The sequence below is a fragment of the Equus asinus genome, chromosome 21, assembly GCF_041296235.1.
Source record: "Equus asinus isolate D_3611 breed Donkey chromosome 21, EquAss-T2T_v2, whole genome shotgun sequence".
NCBI lineage: Eukaryota > Metazoa > Chordata > Mammalia > Perissodactyla > Equidae > Equus > Equus asinus.
The window spans coordinates 76,352,521-76,365,519 of record NC_091810.1 but is presented as its reverse complement, the minus strand read 5'-3'; the positions used below and the strand labels follow the sequence as shown (position 1 = coordinate 76,365,519).

Here is a 12,999-nt window from a genome sequence, read left to right as displayed (position 1 = left end):
AATGGGAGAGTCCCTTGGGTGGCTGAGTTCTCTAAGGAGAACGGGTTGGGAGGAAATACAGAAAATGCTGGGATGTGATTATGAGTCTGTAGTTCAGAACTGAATGTTTTACTTCAACCTCTAAGCGTGAAAGCACCCCGGCGCCCCCGATCCCCGGCCCTGCTCTGCTTTTTCTTTTTCCCACAGCAGTCATCATCTTCTAACCTACCACATAGTTTACTGTGTTCCCACTTGTTGTGTGTCTTCTCCCAACTAGAATGCAAACTCCTTGAGGACAGGGATCTCTGTTTATTCACAACACATCCAAACGCCAAGAGCAGTGCCCGGTGCAAAGCTGGCACCCAGTAAATATGTGTTGAATTGAACTGAACATGGAGTGCTGCATTTATTTGTTCATTTATTCACTAGACGTTGATTAGGTCCTTACTCTCAGTTTGACAGAAGCTGGGGACTTCATTTTCTGCCCTGTTGGGCTCCAGGTCAAGGGTTGGAGACAGGCAGATGAGGAGATCCCCCTGCCCGGGGTACTCCACCCAGTAGCGAGAGGGCCCTGCCATGTGGCCATGACAGCACACCCTGTGATGGACTCTGTCCGGGGTGGTGGTTGAACCAAATTTTAGAACAGGAACTGAGTCAAGAAAGTGGTTTGTCAGGGAGCAAGGCAAGTGGGGACCGGAATTCTGGGCAGAGAGAAGAGCCCACACAGGGCAGTAAGGTCGATGCTAACCGTGGCTATGACAAAGACGTTCAGACGAAGATGGGGGAAGCAGCACATGGGGCTGGGGAGGCAGGCACAGAAACAGCACAAACCCAGACGCTTTCATATAGCCTTAAACCAAAAACCTTGACGTATTAGACTGCATGAAAAGAATTCTGTGTGGCAAAAACTATCAGAAGCAAAGCCTCAACAAAAACTACAAACTGAGGGGCCGGCCCCGTGGCTGAGTGGTTAAGTTTGCACGCTCCACTTTGCTGGCCGGGGGTTTTGCCAGTTTGAATCCTGGGCAGGGACATGGCGCTGCACCACCACTCATCAGGCCACGCTGAGGCGGCGTCCCACATGCTACAACTAGAAGGACCCACAACTAAAAATATACAACTATGTACCGGGGGGCTTTGGGAGAAAAAGGAAAAAATAAAATCTTTAAAAAAAAACCACTACGAACTGAAAAAAAATGTTAGCAATGCATATCAGAAAGGGCTAATATCCATAACATGTAAGGAACTCCTACAATCAGGAAGGAGAAGGCCAGCAACTGCAACGTTTGTAGTCTTTACAAAGAATATGAACACAGTTCACAATAAGGGAGCTTCAAAAGAGTCTACAGTGAAATGAAAAGATGTTCAGCCTGGATTCTAAAAGATGCAAACCTGTTCCGGTTACAAGGAATACACTTACGAACACGAAGTCAACGTCCCTGCCTTCATGAAGCTGAAATCTAGCTGTGGGAGACCGAAAAGGAACAAAAGAACAAATAAATAAAACAGTGCATCAGACAGTGATGAGTGTTTTGGAAACAATGAGGCAGAGAAGGGGATGGGGCGCCCAGGTGGGAGTGGAGGGTGGCACTTTTAAATAAAGTGCTCAGCAAAGACCTCGGTGAATGGGTGACCTTTGTGCAGATGTGTTTGGAGATGGAGAGCAAGCTTTTCAGATATCTGGGAAAGGATTCTCCCAGGACGAGGGCCACCGAGGCAGAGGCCTTGAGGTGAGAGCCTTTGCTGCGTCAGAAGAGGAACTAGCGGGCCAGGGTGGCTGCCGTGCCGTGAGCAACGGGAGGGGAGCCAGAGTTAACAAGGGGCCGGCCAGACATGGTGAGGATGTGGTTCTGCTCTCAGTGAGATAGGAGGTCTTTCTGGGGGTCTGAGCTGGAGTGGCTGCGTCAGAGAGCCTGCGGAGAGGGACGGGGCAGGAGCAGATGCTGGAAGACCGTTCGGAAGGAGGCTTTTGCGACAGTCCAGCCCAATCAATAGCTGTGTCTTGATCTGGCCCGGTTGGGTGGAAGTGATGTGAAAGGGTTACAGTCTGGATATTCTGAAGGTCATGCTATTGGGATTTATTGACAGATTGGATGTGGGGTCAGAGGGAAGGAAGAGGGCAGTTAGTATGACTGCAGGATTTGTGGCTGGAAAGGTGACGCTGCTGTTTACGAGGTGGGGAGGACTGCGAAGGAGAGGCTTTGAGAGGGAGGATCAGGGGTTTGGTTTGGGGCATGGTCAGTTTGACGTGCCTTGCTGACTTCCAAGTCTAAAGTTTAGGAGAGAGGTCCAGACTGGAGGTAATGAATTTGGAATCCATAGGCGCAGAGGTGGTCTCTTAAGGTTGGAGACAGATCATCTAAGAAGAGACCGTGTAGAGGAGACAGAGCCCTGCCCTCTCGTGTTTAGGTGTCAGGGAGATGGGGAAGAACAAGCACGGGGGCGAAGATGCAGCCGGACGGGTGGAAGGAGAACGCTCATCTTCTGGAAGTTGACTGAATGAGGTATTTCAAGGAGAGGCCATTTTTCAACCATCAGATCCAAACATTTGTATCAAAGACGCCAAAGTCCTATCACACGCAGGTCATGATAGATTGGTGATTATATAGGGGAAACTGGTAACTGTCACACTATTGGGGGATGTAAATTGGGTCCACACCTAGGGAAGGCCAAATGGCAGTAAATTTCAGAATTAAAAGTATATGCACTTTGACCCGCAATTCCGTTTTTTCAGAGTTTATTCTACAGATATGACCACATACTTGGGGAAAGGCGTATTTCTGGAATTCTCTTTGTACCATTGAGAACAGCCTAAATGTTACGACCTAAATGTTCAATAGGAGGGCCCTTGATAAATACATTATGGTAGATCCAAATAATGGAACATTATGCTGCCATAAAAAAGAATAAAGAAATGTATATATGTGTATGTATATTCACCTGTGCGCACACACACACCATATATACACATATATAAGGAAGATCTCATATATAGATATAGGTAAAAAAAATATGTATATAGTTTTAAAAGGCAAAGCAAACAGTGTATGCTATTTGCTAATATTTATTTTACAAGGTGGAGCAGGAGAATAGAACCCTGTGTGCTTGTGAGCGGGGCACTCTCTCTGGAAGGAGACCTAAGAGGGAGTAACAGCAGTTGCCTGATGGGAGGGGAGATGGGGAAGGGAAAGATAATTTCTCTATACCAATTTCTACTTTTTAAGTTGTTAAGCCATATGACGTATTATCTATTCAAAAATGAAAATAAGAAGAGCTGTAAAAAGGAAGAAAGACGTGGATGGGCCGGTCACGAGGGCCTGGTGTGTTACAGTGATCATGCCAAGCTGAGGTGGAGAGGAAAGACCCAACTGAAGAGTAGCAATCCAAACAAAGATGTCCTGGGTATAAAAACTAATCTTTGAGTATAATCGGGTGAAGAAGGCCTCTTTATTTTTTAGTGAAACAAAGTAAGGAGGGTCTGGCTAAATGCATTATTCCCCATAGGATCCCACCCCAAGTGAGTCCCGTGGCCAGTGTTTAGAATGGTGGCATGGTAATTAGATTCCACAGAAGACTTTGAGTTATGCAACTTCAGCTCACCTGGATTCACCCAGATGGAGCATGCTGGCAGAGGAGGGAAAACCTCCTTCATATCATTCATTCACAAACCATGCTGCTGTGGATTTGGCATCTCAGGCATCTTGTCATCCATCTGGCTTTCATGGATATATTTAAGAGACCTGGTTTATCTGTTCCACCTCATGTGGAATGGGACTTAACAGCTCAAAATCCATCTTAAAATAATTTGGCTCTTGTTAATGCCAAGACTATTTGGGAAGAAGGCCAAGAAAAAGAGACTACCAACTGGAACTATATGGAAGTAATTAGGCATTTCCATGTCTCCATGGGGATTATGGTGTCAACACCCACGTGTCAGCGGCAAACCCAAACTTCAGACCCTTAGAGTTTTGGGGCAGAGTGTATAGTTTACAAAGACTGTATGTTTTAACAGGTGCTATAGGTAAATTAGTTGTAAAAATGATCAAATATCCATATTTTGTTCTCAGGGTACTTTGAGGTTATGCCACAAGATACACACAGGCCATGTTGTATTGAGGTACTTTTCATATTAATGATAAACTGACCTCTTGAATGAGGTCCCACATAAACCTGTGTTATATGGAATTCCGTCTTTCAGGAAATACTCACTACACCTAATTTGGGAAATTTGAAATAAATTAAAATTATAAATATATATTTGTTTTGTCACCATTTGAAAGATTTTACGCTGTGCTTTTGTTTTCTATTTTCAGCGAACACAAAAATATTTTTGCACTGGATGTGTTTGTGGTAAAAGAACTTTTTAGACAACAAAGTAAATTTTCATTTGAAAACCTAATCTTTAGGTATACCAGTTTGAGATCAATATGTCTCTCTTATGAGTACTTTTTAAAATTATTTTTGCTTCTAAAAATTTTTGGCCGTGCACTGCATGGTATATTTTAGATTCATATCGTTTAGATTGGTAGAGAAAATCTCAACCAGAATGTTTGAAAAGTCATCTGCTTCACGTTTGGCAAGAATAAATGGCATTCATTTTAATTGAAGAGGCAATGGTGCCACGTTTCTGACTGAGCCCTCCTTTCCTTCGAAGCAAAAGCCTCATTTTCATATCTTAGTATTGTATGTATCACATATTTTTAAATTTTTATTTAATTTTTATGACTGTTTGGTTTTCCTCTAAGCTTATCTGTGATGGGAAGCAGGAAACTTGATAGAATTAGAAATTTCTCTTCACTACACTCCATTATATGCCGTTTTACTAATGTCCTTAGTTAATTGAGTTATATCGTCTTGGAAAATGTACACTCCTATGTTAATTTAATAAAACATGATACTTAATCTATTAGCATTACGTTTCATTTTTTTTGTTATAAAACTTTAATCCTCTCAAAAAAAACCTTTAAAATATTTGTTATAAAATATTTTGAAATAATAATTGGAAAATTATGTGAAACCAACGCCTACCAATATAAAAAATCTGAGCTGTTTAGATTTTTGAGAGATGACATCAAAAGAAGCAATAACTTCTTAAAATACAGTTCTTGACATAAAAATAAAATAATACACTTTTGTGTGGCCATACCAACTTTTAAAATTTAACATTATAGCTGTAAATTGAAAGGCTAAATGATTTGTGCTGTCCCCACCATGGACCCATGGCCTGTGTCTTCCATTCCCTTTAGACCAGAACAGAACCAAACTCTTGTAGAACTCACCTAGGAGAGGTTTTCCATTTGTCCTTTCTGTGCTGTTTAATGACCTGCTATTTATTTCCTTAGTTCTCAAGTTCATTACCGCAAAGGAATTTGAGCAAATTTTTTCCTTAGTGAATGTTCCAAGAGAAAAATAAGCCGCAGCTTTTCCCTGGTAACAGAACTCGAGACCATGGAGTTGGAGGAACCATATTGTAGTTCTTTGGCCCAGAGCAGCCAAGGCTCAAAGACAGTCCTTTTGGCAAAAGAGCAACCACAGCAGGCCCAGCCAGCTCTAGTAAGAGACGTGGCTGTGCACCGCCTTCTGGACACCATTCACCCCAAGATCTGATCCATCTTCCTGTGCATTTCATTGGATTCGTGTAATATGTTCACAGACTGCAAACTTGCATGCCTTTAAACACTTTGTATTTTGACTGTTAAATATTACAGCGCTTTGCAGTTATATAGCATGTCACACTTCTCAGAGGACTATTAAGTATTGGTTTTCAAATGAAATTTACCAAAACTTAGAAAGATTTCAATTTCGTTGGCCAGAATTAACTGTCACCTCATCTTACTTGAGTGGCAATGTCATAGTACAATCAAGGAATCCTACTTTCTTCCGCTGCCTCATTAGTAGTGGCCCCAAAATGTGACATTTTGCCTTTAAAGAAAACACGGGCAAGGCCACGCTGTATGTGAGGCTGTTAAATGCCGTTTACTTTAGATCAGACTAGTATCTGGGACACTGACTAATAGAAAAAATACAATTATTTTTGTTAAACAACTAACTTCAATAAGATGTAAAAAAACTACACGTGGCTCTAAAATATGCAAATTTATGATGAATGTGTGTTAGCGTAGTGTTTGGAAGATACTGGAAACATACAGGGAAATGGAACTTGTTCTTGAAAGAAAAACAATCCTGCTTCTAGTCCCTCATTGTTATCGGCCCGGTTTCTATTTCTGAACCTGAGGATTGTTTCGCAGTGGGGGTTCTGTCACTAAGCAGCAGCAGCAGCAGCAACACAATCAAGAACCCCCCTCCCTCTCGCATCTCCCAGCATCTGCCTGGTGCCGCTCCCTGAGTCCACTAGGCAGTGCCCGGGCCACGTGAGCCGTGTTCTCTTAGCTCAAATCTGTAATTCAGAAACTTCTGAATATTGATTCTGCAGATGGTCCTCCAAAGGAAATTTTCTCAGGATCAGCAAAATTCTAATTATTTTCAGAAGTATGTAGGTTTTTCTTACCTTTAATTCATCAACGAAAAATAGTTGTATTTTAGAGCTGGGAAACCCTCCGTGTCAGCCCCTAATGCCACAGCTGAAGAAACGGAGGTTCCACAGCAAGCTGCAGCGGTACGCATCTTCCCACAGTGCCCAAGCGCCCTGCGTGGGGCTGCCCTCACTGGTGTCCGCTCGCTGAGGGGTGAGAGCAGCAGTGTTCTGTTCTGTTTACCTGCCCAGGAGATGCTGATTTCGGTAGTTCTGCTGCATCTTCTTGTTCTTTTGAGAATTATAAAGCCTCCCCTTAACAGGCATTATTAAAAGCCTGTTGTGAGGGCTGCTTCTAGGCGCTGCACCCCTGTAAATGAACAGTCCCCTTCCCAGTGGAAATATTGGCAAGATAGAGGGAGATAAAAGACACATTGATAATTAGTAAACTAGGAACATGCGAAAAAGTCAGATACTTTGTGTAATATTTACAAAGGGATAATCGCATGTCAGCGGGGTTAATGGTGTGTAGTTAATAAGAAGGTGGGAGCTAGAACTACCCTCTATAAGCTGACCAGAACAATAGCCACCAGAAGTGGCCAGGTTTTGTTTCTGAACACAGTGGTAGGGGGCGCAGGCGTCCTGAGCCCCGCCTGCATCCCAAGGTCACGATGGGCCGTGCTGGCTGCTCAGCTGCCCTGCATCCCAGGCTCTGTGTGGTCCACGTCTGCTGAGGACGGGAGCTAAGCACACAGCCTTTCTTTAATAGAGTTCAGCCTTCCTGTCACTCCAGTGAGGACACCGAGGACGGCAAAGGTCAATCACAGGAAGCGGTAAAGGACTCCTGTCTTCCTGTTATGTAACTTTCTAATATAATTGCTTTCAATTTTACAGTAGGTGCAGGGGCAATCAACTCCATCATAGGAGGCATTTACTGTCTTCTCATTTTCTATCTAGTCACTTAAGTGAAAACACAGGATGGGTTTCCTCAGGTTTTCAGAAATTTAAACTTGTCTGATTTATTATTTTTAGTTTATTTTGTAAGATTAAATAATCTAATCTTAAATTACCAGTTCGTAATTTATTCTGTCAAGTTTTACATTAGAATATAAGTCCTTCTGTGCTTACTAATTCTCCCATATATAATGCGTTTGCTGGAACAAAAGTCCTAATTTGATATTGCACCTACAGAATTTGTTTTGACATCAAATTTTAAAAAGCAGCATCTGCTGTGTATTCTCACATCATCATTTTAATACTGTTGCCCTGTTTTCTATACTAACAGCTCTCCACTCAGCCATTGTGTTCCAGAACAAAATTATAAAGATTTTTTTATGAAAGAGTTGTCAGTGAGCTGATAATATAAGCACTAGTTCCCATACTTAGCTCCCCATGCTTCTAGAAATCTGTAGCTTTTTACAGAATGTTCAGCATAGTTAAGTAATGGGTTTTAATAGGTCTCAACACAGCTATCTATGTGTGGTCAATAAATGTTATTGACTGACTAATCAGTGTTGTTAACTTCAAGAATCAAGAATTACTTTCATTATCCAAAATGATGAGACTTTTGGTATCTCAATATTATGTATATTGACTATTAATTACAGAAATAAAATTATTCTGAAAAATCCGCATGTTAAAGAAATCTTCGGTAATAGTTCAGTATTACTTCTTCACGTAAATATTCCTGGCTAAGTTTCATGTTAGATCCTTTTAAATGAAAGTGAAAATAGAAAACATGGGAAAAAAAATCTTGTCCAAGATGAACAAAATAAATAAATATTTGTATATGTGAGCTAGGCCAGTTGTCAAAAAAAAAAGTAGAGTATTGACTTTCTTGCCTCCCTGCCTTTCTCTTGCTCTCTCTGTCTCTCTCGCCTGCTCCCCTCCTTTCATCCTGCCTTTTTTTAGGATAGACAGAGTTGGCAGTATCATAGTTCTTAGGTTTTCTGAAATGCCCTCTAGCACTGCTCGACATCATGACTTTCGGTCTCTTGGTGCTGTCTCCCCATCCTCCAAGTCTGGCGTTCCTGAGTGACCCCTAGTAGCCCTCTTGCATGGAAATCTTCTAGAGTGCTTGCTGAAAATATCCATGTTTGGGACCGCGCCAGACCTTGTGGATCAGAGTCCCAGGGGAGAGGCAGGGAATCTGCATTTTAAACGTGCACCTCCAGTGATTCTGTTGCACACAGGTTCGAGATCCACTCTCCTGTCTCCTCTTGACTTCTCTGTGAACCTGTCCCCATGATCCTCTTACAAGCTCCCCCAAATCCCTTGTCACATTACCATTCTAACACACTCTCTAACAGTCAAGACCACGTGCTTTTAAAATTCTCTTGAGTACTGTAACAGCCTCCCAGACTCCTGACTGGTCTCCCGGGCTCCACCACATCTGCCTGTTCCTCCGCAGTCACAGATTCACACCTTGCCCACCCAGGGCTCTTCCCAGCACCGGCTAACGCCCCATCCTCACCCCCACAGTGGGAGCTCCCAATCTTTTCACCTTCCTCTAGCTCCTAAACGCCCCCCCCCAACAGAAATTAAAGAACAAGAGGTTTTAAAACAAAAACAACTTGGCTTCTTCGTAGAGGGTGAATGGAGGTAGTGACTTAGTCTTAAAATTTTTGCTTATCTAATTTTCACCAGCTACTTTAAAACTCACTCTGCTCTTTAGACAGAATGGTATGACTTACAGAGATACTGTTTTTAAGTTTCTTAATAAGATAAGGACCTTTTCCTTGGGCTAATATTTCTTTGCTGAAATAATTTGGAAAATAGGGAGAAAGTTACTTAACGTCTAACCCAGACAAATTCTTTATACTGACTGTTCATGTAAAGAACTGAAAAGACCTTCTGTGACACGTTTCAGTAGATTTCCTGGTAATGTAATAGCAAGAGAATAATGCAATTTGCATCTTAGATATATAATTAGATTTCCTTGTTATATATGGACTGACCCAGTTCAAATGCGTAGTCTTCTCTCTCCTCTGTCTTCCCTTAGGACTGGCTCAGTGCCTATCCCAGAGACCTTACAGTGTTCGACCTCACAGCATAACTGTTTGATACACAAAATCCTGTCATGAGCTCGTGTTAGGGGCTGGGACTAATGCATGGTAGTTGGGGAACCTTGGGACATGGGGCTCAGGCAAACCAATATTCAAGTCCTTCTTTAACATTTCTGTGGGAAAGTTATGTAGCCTCTCCAAGTTTCTTGTGTAATAACATAAAGTGTCTAGCAGGTTGCCTGTGCTCCTCTTGGTTGTGTGTGCCTAGTCCTTGCCCTGGACTTTGCATGTCACAGGGGAGCAGTGAACAGTACAGCCATGCTGTACAGGCCAAGTGGAAATCCTTTTATTTCCTTAAATACAAAATCAACAGCGGCTGGTCCGGTGGTGTAGTGGTTAAGTTTGTGCACTCTGCTTTGTCGGCCTGGGTTTCACGGTTTCAGATCCTGGGCATGGACCTACACAACGCTCACCAAGCCATGCTGTGACAGCATCCCACATACAAAATAAAGGAAGATTGGTGCAGATGTTAGCTCAGGGCCAATGTTCCTCACCAAAGAAAACCACAGAAAAATAATATCAACATATGCTTTGAATCAGTGGATTAGCAGAATGTTTGCAAAGATTAGTCTGTAAGTTAATAATATAAAAATCTTTTTAAAGAAACAGATGTGTTATGCAGCAAACCATAGAGTGAAATCAATAACAATGGGGCTGATAGTCTTAGTCACTTTTTAAAATTTTGAGTTTTATATTTTTAACATAATTTTTCCAGTTTTCAACTTACCACCGTTTTTGTACTCATTTTTTAAAGCACTTCGTTAATAATACATTTTGTACTTCCCCTTGGACTTTTATTGGACTACAGATATTTTAAGAGGGGGAAGATAAGAGAGAATTGTCTAATCTCAGTTTTTAATAGACATGTAAAATATGATCTTTTTAGACAGCTATACTTGTTTCTTTAAATGTTTCCCTGATTCATCCTTACAAATGTCATTTTTTATCATCTTGACTGTTTTTCCCTCGAGTCCTCAATCTTTCTCAAGGCAGCCTATCTTTTCACCGGCTCTGGCCCTGGCTTCTTCTGAACTTTCTGAAAGCTCCTTTCTTAAAATCTGGGATAGATATTCGTCCAAGCTCAGCACTCCCTTCTTCTGCTCTTCCATGCTTGTCTGATCTGAAGGTTCTTACTTGTGAGTTGGAATGAAGCTCAGGCAAGCAGATCCTGTCATTGCCTCATTACCTAGTAAGGTAATCAGCTAGTAAGGTGATCAAACGTTCAGCAAGGCAGGATAAACAGTCTGCCTCTAGTGGAGTGAGGCTTCCAAGCTGACGCCTGGGTGGTGAAAAATCCCCCCAGCAGTGTTGTGTCAGTTTTTAAATTTGTAATAAAAAAAGCATCATGAATAGCCTGCGTCTGCTCAGGCAGTTGGAGTGTGTGGTCCCACGTTAATATCGCTTTCATTTCCCTTCCCAATTTCTTTTCCTATGCACCTGGAAGACCATATCGTTGTATACGTTCTTGTTGACAGAGAGCTGCTCCCCTACCACTTCTCTTGTGTCTCTTTTCTTTCCCATTTTCCAGTCATGAATTCCATCTCCCAAGCCTTGGTGATACTTCTAAGACTATAGCACCTCCTGACTGCCAGAGGTATAAACAGTCTGAGTATTAATGATTCATGTCCTGAAATCAGATCTTGTTGAAGTCCAGTATTAAATCCTAACAGAAAGGGCAGCACATCAGGGTCTTACCACTGGGGCCTCACTGGGCCATCTTCTAGGAAGTGGGTCTGAGTCATCGCGTCACGCTGCAGTTTCCCAGATATGAGCAGGGGGACTGTGTGTGTGGGTGGGTGTGGGTGTGGGTGTGGGTGTGGTTTAATGCTCTAGCACACTCAGTGAAAGTCAGAACTAGAAACAGGGGATGCAGCTCACTGTCAGAGGCAGGTCACCAGCACTGGGGGGGAGGGGTTCGTTAATCAAGTTGAGATGTTCTAGGTACCATCACTGGCAAAAGAGAGGTTGGAGAAAAGTAGAGTGGTCGGTGTAGTAGTTTCCTAGACAATGTAATGAATTTTACTAATTACTGTTCTTCCTTGAAACCAGTGAGGTTCTTAAGCCTTATTAGTGTGACAGGAATTAGGACCATAGTTCTATTCAGTGAGGAAAAAAATACAGAGAAAAGAAAAAAGACTAAGTTGGCAGCTTGCTATATTTATCATATGTGTGTCAGCTTTTGCTTACTGTTTAAAGACACGATGGAATGAAGTTGCTGTCAATCACTGTGTAAAGAGTTGCTTTGAAATGGTGTTGCACAGAAGTGGAGTTGGAAACTGGAATGCCCAACTGAACAGTAGAAGTGTACAGAAGAACACAAGAAATGTCTTGTAAAAGTTACAACTGTTCCACCTTCTTTGTAATAGCAAAAGATTTGAAACAACCCCATGTCCCTCAGCAGGGGACTGGTTAAATGAACGCTGGTTCATCCACACAGTGGAGTCTGTGTGGCTGTCAAAAAAAGAGTCAGGAAGAGCTCTACACACTGACGTGGAGTGATGTTGTAGTTACAAGAGGAAAAAAATAAAAACCAAGGTACAAAACAGTGTCCACAGTGTGCTACTTTTTGTGCGAGGAGAGGAGGATTATGGATGTGTGTACACATTTGCTTATATTTTCAAGGGAAAACAATACAATGGAAAGAAAGAAGGGGCCAGCCTGGTGGTGCAGCAGTTAAGTTCACATGTTCTGCTTTGGCGGCCCAGGGTTCCCTGGCCTGGATCCCAGGTGCGAACCTACACACTGCTTGTGAAGGCATGCTGTGGCAGACCTCCCACATATAAAGTAAAGGAAGATAGGCATGGGTGTTAGCTAAGGGCCAGTCTTCCTCAGCAAAAAGAGGAGGATTGGCAGCAGATGTTAGCTCAGGGCTAGTCTTCCTCAATAAAAAAGAAAGAAACAGATAAATTAAAAACTGATAAAAATCTGTAGGGGGAGGGAGGGATCAGGGTAGAGGAAGGAAGCAAGACTTACCTGACTGCACCTTGAGATGTGGTTTGACTTGGGAATCATGTAAAGTTTTGTCATAATCATAAAACAAATTACATCCAGAAGTCACTCCCCTCACCCCACACACCGCATGAAAAATTGAAAGAAGCAAATGAACCTGATTGTACTTTGTTAGTGACATAACCAAGCAGAGAAAAGAGTTCTTCTCACTGACCTTAGAACACAGTATTTTTACTGTATATTCTCAATGAGATATACTCTAAGGCCAAAAAAAAAATGCAAAGAGCTTAAGTTGGATTCAGCAGTCTTACTATTGATAGTGATGTTGATATGGTTAGGAATTAAGATTTTCTACCTAAGAGATAAGAAATAAGCATAAAATTTTTTAGAATTATGTAAAAACCCTGTACACTTAAATTTGAATTAGAAGTATTAACAAGATCTTATTCTTCCCTTTTTAAAAAAAATACATGTGTCCGAGGTCTGTCAAGTGAAAACTCAGTAATAGTGAGCACTCCTAGCACCCGGATATTG

General features: G+C 42.0%; 1 protein-coding gene across 4 annotated transcripts in view; it reads left to right on the top strand.

The window, feature by feature from the left end:
• Nucleotides 1-12,999, top strand: part of PLCL2 (phospholipase C like 2) — a 181,161-nt gene that overhangs the window by 149,339 nt on the left and 18,823 nt on the right. The gene's annotated exons all lie outside the window — the stretch shown is intronic.